Genomic DNA, 10,733 nt, shown 5'->3' on the forward strand with positions numbered 1-10,733 from the left:
TTTTAGTCTATGAATCCAGCAAAATTCTTCATGAGGGTTGTTGCTCTTTAATTTTCTTTTTAATGGTGTTTTTGTTTGAGTTTTGTGTTATGGTTATAATGGTTATGTGGTTCACAGAATGAGTTCAGAAGTGGTCCATCTTTTTCTACATTCTAAGTCTAGAATAAAAAATATGTTCAGCTGTATCTAGTAGAATTAATAGATCATATATGTAAGCCCTGACAGACTGGTGGTCCTGATGGACCAGCAGCCCTGACGGACCCCGGCCCTGGTAATGAGACATGGCAGCAAAACGGACAGCTGGGATTTGAGTGAGATAAGTCAAAAGCAACTGTCTGCACATGCCAGGGAGCTGTCTGCTGATGCCAGGCCTGCTCCAGGGAGCTGCCTGCTGACACCAGGCCTACACTGGGGAGTTGCTTGCTGATACCACGCATGCGCTGGGGAGTTGCTGACACGTGCGTCAGGGAGCAATTTGCCAGGGAACAAGAAGCCGGAATGAGCAGAAAAGCTAGTTTCTGAGTGAATGCGAGCCCAGAACTCCAGTCCCGTGATCGCCAGCATACTCCCAGAACCCCTGTATGTGCCCAGAACAGCACTCACAACATGCACTGGCAACAATGCTGGAACTTGAGTGAGGCATCCGGGGCTGAACCAAGATGGTGGCGGTGGAGGAAACAGCTTAAGGAGCTGGAGGAGCAGCAACTGCATAGAAACCGGACACCAGAGAGACCAATGCATTGTACAGAGACCAACGCGGAACGACGTGGACAGCAGGAATTTGAGTCAGAGCTTTTATTAAAATAGTTTGGGAGCCACAGAAGCAGCAAATTACAGGCCCCAGTGGAAGCCACCAACCGAGTCACTGTGAGACCCACCCACCAGTAGCAAGCAAGTCAGTGGGAATTTGACTGAGTTTTCTTAAGCCCCACTGGCAGGAGTTTGTTCCCCAAAGTACCTGCTTGCTCCTGGCAGGTGGGCCCCATAGGGGCTGGCTGGCAGCTTCTGCGGGGGCCCACAGCTCGTTGCTCCTGTGGCTCCTAAATAAAAGTTCAGACTCAAATTCCTACTGTCTGCGTCTCACCTTGTCAGTCTCTGTGTGCCACATAGTTCTCTCTGGTGGCCCATTTCTATGTACCTTGCTGCTCCTCCAGCTCCTTATGCTATTTCCTCTGCTGTTGTCATCTTTGTTCCTTCTCACTGCTTTTGTTTCTTGTATTAAAGTTTTATAATTTTATTTGAATGTTGTTGTTGTTATGGTTATGGCTGTTGAGTCGCTTGTGACTCATAGTGACCCTATGTACAACAGCGCCAAATCCTGCTCTATCCTGAGCCAACCTTATTGTCTCTGACACACCTATCCCACTAACCCAGTCACTGAATCTATCCACCTCATAGAGGGACTTCCTCTCCTACGCTGTCCCTTTACCCTCCCAAGCATGACATCCATCTCCAAGGACTGGTCCCTCCTTGCAACATGCCCAATGCATGTCAGAAAGAGCTTCAGAATCCTTACCTCCAAGCAGCAGCCTGATTGCACACCCTCTCCAGGATGAACCTGTTTATTCTCCAAGCAGTCCATGGTATCTTCAGTACTCTTCTCCAGCACCACAGCTCAAAGGCATTAATTCTCCTACTGTCATTCCTAGTCATTGTCCAGATTGCTGTTGCATAGCACGCTATTGCAAAGACCATGGCCTATATCAGGTGCACCTTGGTCTCCAGACTGACATCGTTGCTCTTCAGTACTCTGACGGCAGATTTTCCCAGTGCAATTCGTCTTTTTATTTCCTGGCTGCTGGTAAAAAGAATGTTGATTGTGTGGCCAAGCAAACTAAAGCTGTTAACAATCTCAGTCTTTTCATCATCTGTTACGATGCTGCTATTCAGTGCAGTGGTGAGAATCTTTATTTTCTTGATGATGAGCTTCTGCAGCAAGTGCTGCTTCAGGTCCTCCTCAGTTTCAGCAAGTAAGGTTATGCCATCTGCATAAACCGGGTTGAGATTGTTGATGAGTCTTCCTTTAATCCTGATGTCACATTTCTCCTCATAGAGCCCAGCTTCCTGTATGATCTTTTCTGCATATAGATCGAAAAGTTGTGGAGATAGGATACATCCCTGGGATATGCCCTTCCTGATTTTGAACCATGTAGTGTTTCTTTTCTATTTCCTGATGACAGCCTCCTGGTCCAGTATAGGTTTTGCATATGTGCCATCAAGTGTTCTGGGATCTCCCATTCTTCTCAGAGTTAGTCACAGTTTGTTGTGATCCATAGTCAAATGCCTTTGCATAGTCAATGAAACACAGACAGAGATTCCTCTGGTACTCCCGCTTTTAGCCAAGATCCATCTAATATTAGCTATTATAGCATTAGTACCACAGTCTTTTCTAAACCCAGCATGCACATCTGGCAGTTCTCTGTTGATGTGCTGTTTCAGTAATTTTTGGATAATTTTCAGCAAAATCTTGTTTGTATGTTGTATCAATGATATCATTAGATAATTTCTGCACTCTGTCAAGTCACCTTTTTTTGGAATGGAAGCAAATATTGATCTCCTCCAGTCAGTTGGCAGGGTGGTTTTTCTCCAGATTTCTTGGAACAATTTGGTGAGTGCTTCCAGGGCACTGTCTGTATATTGAATTATGTCAATTGATTTGAATAGGTTTCCAGTTAGATTTACTTCCAAGTATTTAATCTTGTGGTTAGCTGTTATAATGGGTATTGTTTTTCTTAGCTCCAGTTCTGTATTATCTTTGTCACTGTAGAGGAATCCATTTGATTTTTGTATGTTGATCTTGTATCCTGCGACTTTGCTGAATTGGTCATTATGTCCAGTAGTTTTCTTGCTGAGTCTTTAGGGTTTTTTAAGTGTACTGTCATATTATCTCCATATAGAGATAATTTTACCTCCTCTTTGCCAATTTGGATTCCTCTTATTTCCATGTCTTATCTTATTGTTTTCACTAAGACTTCCAATACAATATTGAGTAGGAGAGATAATGATAGGCATCCTTGCCTCGTTCCTGTTCTCAAAGGGATGCCTTTAAACTTTCACCATTGAGAATGATGTTTGCCCTTGGTATTGTATATGTACTTTTAAAATATGTTGAGGAAATAGTCCTCTATTTCTATTTTATTGAGTGTTTTAATCAGGAAATGATGTTGGATTTTGTCAAAGGTCTTTTTTTGCATCAATTGTAGGATCTTGTGGTTCTTGTACTTTTTTTGTTAATTTGATTAGTTACATTGTTTATCTTATGTTGAACCATCCTTCTTATGGTCATGGTGAATTTTTTTTTTTTGATGTACTGTTGGATTCTATTGACCACGATTTTATTGAGGATTTTTGTATCTATGTTTATGAAAGATACTGGCCTAAGTATTTATCCATTTCATCTAGATTTTCCTATTTGTTTGAATATGTTGTTGTTGTTGATTGCCTTTGAATCAAGCCTAACTCAAAGTGACCCTATCAACAAAAGTCCAATATTCCATTATTAACCTTTTTATTATTAGGTGGTTCTGTTGTTACATTGCCTCTTTCATCTCATAATTGGATTATTTTTATCTTTTCTTTCTTTTCCTTTGTTAGTTTTGCTGATTTTATTGATCTTTTTGAAGAATCTACTCCTGGTCTTATTGATGGTTTCAACTGTTTTTTCTGTTTTCTGTATCATTTATCTACTCTAACTTTTATAATTTCATTTTTTTTAGAGGGCCTTACGTTTACTTGCTGTCCTTTTTCAACTTTTGGAGATGTTGGGTTGAAGGAATTACCTTTTTTTTTCTTTTTGATATGTTTACTTCTTACTATAAATTGACCTCTAATTAGTGCTTTGGCTGTTTCTCGGAGGTTTCTTTTGGAGTTTTGGGTTTTTTATGGTCTTTTAAAAGTATTATATTAGTTTATTTACAAAATTCAAATACATTATTTTCCAGAACAGATTCTTCCAATTTTTCTCACCCTCCAACCCATCAATTTTACAACTCCAAGATTAATCTCTTCCTCCCCCTGCATATCTTCATCCCTCTGCTTCCACCCTACCCTTGTTGGATCATTATAGTCATTCTACAATAATGGTTTTATACAATATTTGTCCTTGTGGTACTTTGGGGGAGATAAAACTGCTGGTTAGCTTCCCATAGGTTTTAGTAAGTTGTGTTCTCATTGCCATTTGTTTCAAGAAGCTTTTAAATATTATTTTGTTTATTTCTGTATTTCCATTATTTATTTATTTATATTATTTTTTTCTTCTATTACCCACTCATGTTCAAGCAAGTGTTGTTCAATTTCTAAATGTATGGCTTTTTCTCCTTTATTCTTTTGTTCTTAATTTCTGATTTTGTAGCATTACAGTCTGAGAAAATACTTTTTATTATTTCTATGATTTTTAATTTATTGATGCTTGCTTTGTGACCTGAAAAAAGAAAATTATACTGAAGAATGTTCTATGGACATTGGAGAAGAAGGTATACTGTGCTTCTTTAGGTTGCATTAGTCTGTATTTATCTATGAGATTGAGTTGGTTATTGTGTAGTATAATTCTTCAGCATCTTTGTTGAGTTTCTTTCTGGTAGTTCCTTTTCTTGAGAAGATTCCCATTACCATTTCGGTGGTGTCTATTTCACTTTTCAGTTCTCTTAATGTTTGCTTTGTGTATTTTGTACCTTTTTCATTTGGTGCCTCATTTCTGTCACCAAGAGAACACCAAAATGGACGTCAGAAGAGATTCTGAATATTGCACTAGAGAGCCAAGAAGCCAAAGCAAAGGGAAGAAATAAAGAAGTTAAGGAGCTGAATAGAAGATTTTAAAGGGTAGCTCAGGAAGACAAGGCAAAATATTATAATGGAATGTGCAAGGAACTGGAGTTGGAAAATCAAAAGGGCCAAACTCGCTCAGCATTTCTTAAGCTGAAAGAATTAAAGAATAAATTCAAGACGTGAGGTGCAATGCTTAGGGATGCTATGGGCAGAAGATTGTATTATTCTGGAAGCATTAAAAGAATATGGAGTAAGTATACAGAGTCATTGTACCAAAAAGAATTGGATGACACAGAAGAATTTCAAGAAACAACATATGATCAGGAGGCATGGTGATGAAAGAGGAAGTTCAGGCTGCTCTGGAAGACTTGGAAAAATAAAACCCCAGGAATTAATGAAATACCAACTGATATATTTTAACAAACAGGTGCTGCCCTGCATGTGCTCACCAAATTGTGCCAAGATATCTGGAGGACAATTACTTGGGAAACTGACATGCCAACGAAAGATGACTCAACAGAGTGTGGAAATTATCAAACAATATCACTAATATCACACACTAGCAAAATCCTCCTGAAGATTATCCAGAAATGACTGGAATAGTACATTGACAGAAAACTACCAGAAATACAAGCTGGGTTTAGAGGAGGTTGTGGCACTAGATAAATTGTTACCAATTTCAGATGGATCTTATCAGAAAGCAGAGAGTACCAGAAGAAATGGCTATCTGTGCTTTATTGACTGTGAAAAGGCATTTGACTTGTGGATCACAACAAATTTGGGTTAACCTTGAAGAAAATGGTAATCCTATAATACTTTATTGTGCTTGTGTGAAACCTATACTGGGACCAGGAAGCAATCCTCAGAACAGAGCAAGAAAACACTGCGTGGTTCAAAATCTGGGAAGGAGTGCGTTACGGATGCATCCTGTCTCAATACCTTTTCAATCTGCATGCAGAACAGATCATTCAGTAGGCTGAGCTTTATGGGGAGGAATGTGGCATCACATTTGGAGGAACACTCATTGACAACCTACGATATGCAGATGACAAAACCTTGCTTGCTGAAACTGAAGACTTGAAGTATTTGTTGCAATAGGTCAAGGACTGTAGTCTTCAATATAGATTGAAGCTCAACATCAAGAAGACAAAGATTCACACCATTTGGCCAGTTGGCAGCACCATGATAGATGGAGAAGAGATTGAGGCTGTTAGAAATTACAGCTGGCTTGGCTCCACAATCAACACTCTTAATAACACCAGCAGTCAGGAAATCAAAAGACAAATTGCATTGGGAAAATCTGCTATCAGGGACCTCTCCAGAGTGCTGAAAAACAATGTCAGCGTAGAGACTAAAGTGTGCCTAATCCAGGCCACGGTCTTCTCAATCACTTGTTTTGCTCCAGGGAGCTGGACTATGACTAAGGATGGCAGAAGAAGAATCAATGCCTTTGAGTTACGATGTTGGAGAAGAGTCTTGAACATACTATGGACTTCCAAGAAAACAAATATATCTGTCTTTCTGTCTTGGAGAGGGTGAAACCAAGCCTCCTCTTGGAGGCTAGGGTTTTGAAACTCAGTCTCACATATTTGGGGCGCATGACCAAGAGAAACCAGTCCTTGGAGAAGGATGTCATGCTCAGAAGGGTGGAGCACAAGAGAGGAAGACACAGGATGAGATAGATTGATACATTAATGAGGCAATGAGGGTTGGTGTGTCAGAATTAGTGTGACTGGCTCAGGACTGAGAAGAAGAGTTCAGAGCTGCTATACATAGGGTCACTAGAGTTCCCATGCAACTCGACAGCACATAACAACAACAACGTACTATATTGGTTGTTTTTTATTTAAGCATCTTGTTTAAAATCAGCAAGACCATGTGGAGGACCTTTGTATTTAAAAGTTGGTTGTTATATTTTGGAGGACATTTTTCTAAGTGGTATGGCATGCTTCTGTCAATTTGCTATACTGAGGTTACCCTGGGTTGCTGTGAGGCTGAATCTTGCGCCTTTGGGGTGTCAAATGTCATAATGGTTACCATGTTGGACCGTGTTTGGTGGGGCTCCCAGTTTAAGACATGTTTTCAAGCAGGGGTGGCAACCACTTCCTAAAACGTGCCTCTGGAAACTCTATAAACTTTGAGAAATTATGAAATTTTAGATAGGCTTCAGCTCTTTTGTTCAAAGAGTCACTATGAGTCATGTTTGATTTGACAGCAATCAACAACAACAACAATATTTGGTGCAAAAATATATTTATTATGGTTGTGTCCTCTTGTTCTATTGACCCTTTAAGCATTATATAGTGACCTTCCTTGTCCTTTGTGTTGATTTTAATCCTGAAATCTATTTTATCAGAGATGAATATTACTACTCCTGCTTTTATTCTTGTTGCTATTTGCTTTGTGTATTTTCCCCCCTATCCTTTTATTTTTAGTCTTTCTTTATCATTACTTTTCAAGTGTATCCCTTATAGACAGAATATTGATGGGTTTGTTTATTTGTTTTACCCAATCCGCTATTTTTCCTCTTCACTGGTGTATTTAAACCATTCATGTTCAGTGTAATTATTGAGAGGCAAGGTTTTATAGCTATCATTTTGTTAAAATTTTTTGTTGTTGTTGCTGACTACTTTGGTCCATCCTGCTTTCTGTGGCATCTCTGTAAGAAAGACTTCCCTCAGTATTTCCTGCAACACTCCCTTTGGGTCTACTTTTCTGAGAATATCTTGGTCATAATTGATGGACAGTTTTGCTGGGTACAATATTCTGGTTGACAGTTGTATTCTTTGCGTGTTTTATATATGCCATTCCACTGTCTTCTTGTTCACATGATTTCTACCAAGAAATTGGAGCTTAATCTTATTTGCTCTCCCTTATAGGTTACTCTTTCTTTCTCACTAGCTGCTTTCAGAATTCTCTTCTTATTTTTGGTTCTCACAAATTTGAGTATGATATGTCTTCGTGTATTTCTTTTGGGATTTATTCTATACATAGTTCTCTCAGCTTCTTTTATATATATTCTCTTATTGTTCATTACACCTAGAAAGTTTTCTTGTAATAATTCTTCCACTACTTTCTTGATGCTTTTACTTTCTTCTTCCTATTCTGGGATTTTAATTATGTACCTGTTACTCTTCTTGTTGGTGTCCCACCTTATTCTTAGACTTTCTTCTCTTTCCTTCCTTTTTGATCCTGCTTTTTCGTTTTATCAGATCAGTACTGAGAATTTTATTTTCTATTTTGCTGATTCTGTGTTCCATCTCTTCAACTCTGTTCATATGTTCCTCCAATTTGTTGACAGCATCTGAAACATTTGTCCTCATATTCTGGATTGCAATTGCTTGTTTTTTTTCAGAGCCTCTAATGTCTTGTTTGTTTTATCTGCAAATTCTTGGATTGTTTTTTGAAGTTCCTCTTGGCTGTTGCTTACAGAGTCCTGTTATTCTTTGAATTTGTATTTTATTCACCGAAAATGTTCAGTCATTATTCTTTTTAATTCTATGTCAGAAACTTCTGTCAGACTTTCTGGCTTCAGGAAATCCATTAATTCTTGTTTTGATCACTTATTTGGGGTGACATCTTGTTTTGGTTTTGTGTAGGATATGTTTCTTCCACGTCATTACTCTGGTAAAGTTTTTCATGCCAATGGCCTTGGTCCAATAACCTTGGCTCAGGAAATCACTGCTCCAGAGAAGGGAAGGACAGATCATCCTGCCTGGATTTCTCTCTGATCTTTGACCCAAGGAGAGACTTTTTTTCAGTTGAGGGCAGAGATGGCTTGTGAATTAGTAGCCATCTCAGCCAGGCAACTGCCACAGCTTGGCTGGGTCCCAAGGGCCCACAACTCAAGTCATAAAGATGTTTTGTTTTGTTTTTTTAACCAGGATTGTCAGGCTAGAAACTATTCTGAATGCTTATGGGTTGAACACTGAACAAAGAAGCAGCCACTTCCTCTTTGTCCTAATGCCTCAGGTATAGCAGAGTGGTCACCTCCATGGTGTTGCCAGGTCCAGGGCAAATAAAGACATTCCTTTTTTTTTTTTTTTTATAAAGACATTTTTAAGGAAAAGAAAATTTTGTTTAGAGCCAAGAAGAAAACACTTGCGGAAAAATATAGAACTTGAGGACTGCTATTACAATGTGGAAATTGTAATCACTTCAGGAATCATACGGAATATGAATGGTAGAAGAGAAAATCAACTTGCACCATTTTCTCACTGGACAAGTCACACATAACTCATCATTGGTCCCACTGAAGGAAAAGGAAAAGCTGTTTCCTCTCATGCCCTTCCTCAAGGGAGGTTAACTTCCTGCATACTTCCTGAGCCAGAGCATAAAGAGGTTTAGAGAGGGGCCCAGGACAGAAAGTTCAGACTCCATTCACACCTGCCCTCTCCATCTCTGCCTCAAGATGATGCACTAGCACCTCACCCAGAGCCTGTTTTTCACCTACAGATGCTGTGGCTGCTGTTGCTGACCCTCTCCTGCCTGGTGGCTACTATGCCCATGAACCCAGCTGAGTCCTGACTCCTAATCCCTGTCCTATTCCTGAGACTCTGTCCCTGATGTCTAGATAATAGCCTGGAGTGGTGACATCCAGTGAGAAGCACCTTTTCTTTCTTTCTTTTTTTTTAAAAAGGAATTAATTTAAATGAAAGTTTACAGAGACTTAGGGTTTCCAGTCATTCACTGCTGCATTTTTCTCCCTACCCACCCCGCCCCCCAATTCACTCTTCTCCTTGAAAAGAAAAAGAAAAACTCTTTCATTGTTATGCAATCCCTGCCCCCCACCTCCAAGTCCACTCTACTATGCAGCCTTCACTCTGGAATTCTGTAATGACAAGAATATCCATTCATATATCCCTTTTAAACGATTTTCACCCTCATCTGTTTCAATGCAATATACATCATTCCTCCCCTCCTTTTCTGTCTTCCCTCAACCCTGATGTCAGCTCCATTTTACAACAGTGGCTCTATGCAATATTTGTCTTTTTGTGACTGAGATATTTCACTCAGCATAATATCCTCAAGGGTCATCCATTTTGCATAATATTTCATGAGTTCCTTGTTTTTCAGTGCTGCATTCATTTGTTGATGGGCACTTGGATTGTTTCCAGCTCTTAGCTATTGTGAACAAAGCCGCAATAAACATGGGTGGGCACTTTAGAAAAAAAACAAAGAAAGAAAACTTTTTTAAAAATTCTGGTTTACTTACAAACTCAGTATACATTGTTTTTTTATGCCGAATCTTTCCAACTTCCTCAACCCTCCCTTCCCCCATCAAATTGTACAGTACTATGATTATTCCCCACCTCTATCCTCACCCCTGTGCTTGCCCACTTCCGTCCTTAGATTGTCATACAATCTACAATAGATTGTCATACAATCTACAATAATGGTTTTATCCAGTATTTGTTCTTATGGTACTGAGGTTAGTGCACTCAGCATAATGCTCTCCATTCCCTCCCAAATTAGGTAATAATTTACAAAATCATTGCTTCTACATGCTTCATAGTATTCTATTGTGTGACTATACCATACGTTCTCAATCCATTCAATCGTGGTTGGACATTTGGGCTGTTTCAGTGTTCTTGTGATGGTGAATAATACTGTTATGAACACTGGTGTACAAGTGTCTATTTGTGTCTCATCTCTCACTTTCTTGGTATATATTCCAAGCAGTGGAATAGCTGAGTCATATGGGAAAACACGGACTGCTCCATGAATTTGCATGTTATCCTTACACAGGGGTCATGCTAATCTTCTCTGTATCACCCCAATTTTAACTATAAATTTGTTGTAAATGCGAGCACAGGAAGCACTTTTTAGTATGGTCTGACTTAGCCCTGCACTTGGAGAGGTTCTCATGGAGGAAGGCTGAAGCTAAGTGCAGGGACATCCAACTCTACCATTAACAATCTCTAACTCTGGCTTCTCAGGTCCCAAGCCAGAGAATGAGCTTGTAGGTC

The sequence above is a fragment of the Elephantulus edwardii genome, unplaced genomic scaffold (genome assembly GCF_000299155.1).
Source record: "Elephantulus edwardii isolate Elephantulus edwardi_28Jun2011 unplaced genomic scaffold, EleEdw1.0 scaffold00350, whole genome shotgun sequence".
NCBI lineage: Eukaryota > Metazoa > Chordata > Mammalia > Macroscelidea > Macroscelididae > Elephantulus > Elephantulus edwardii.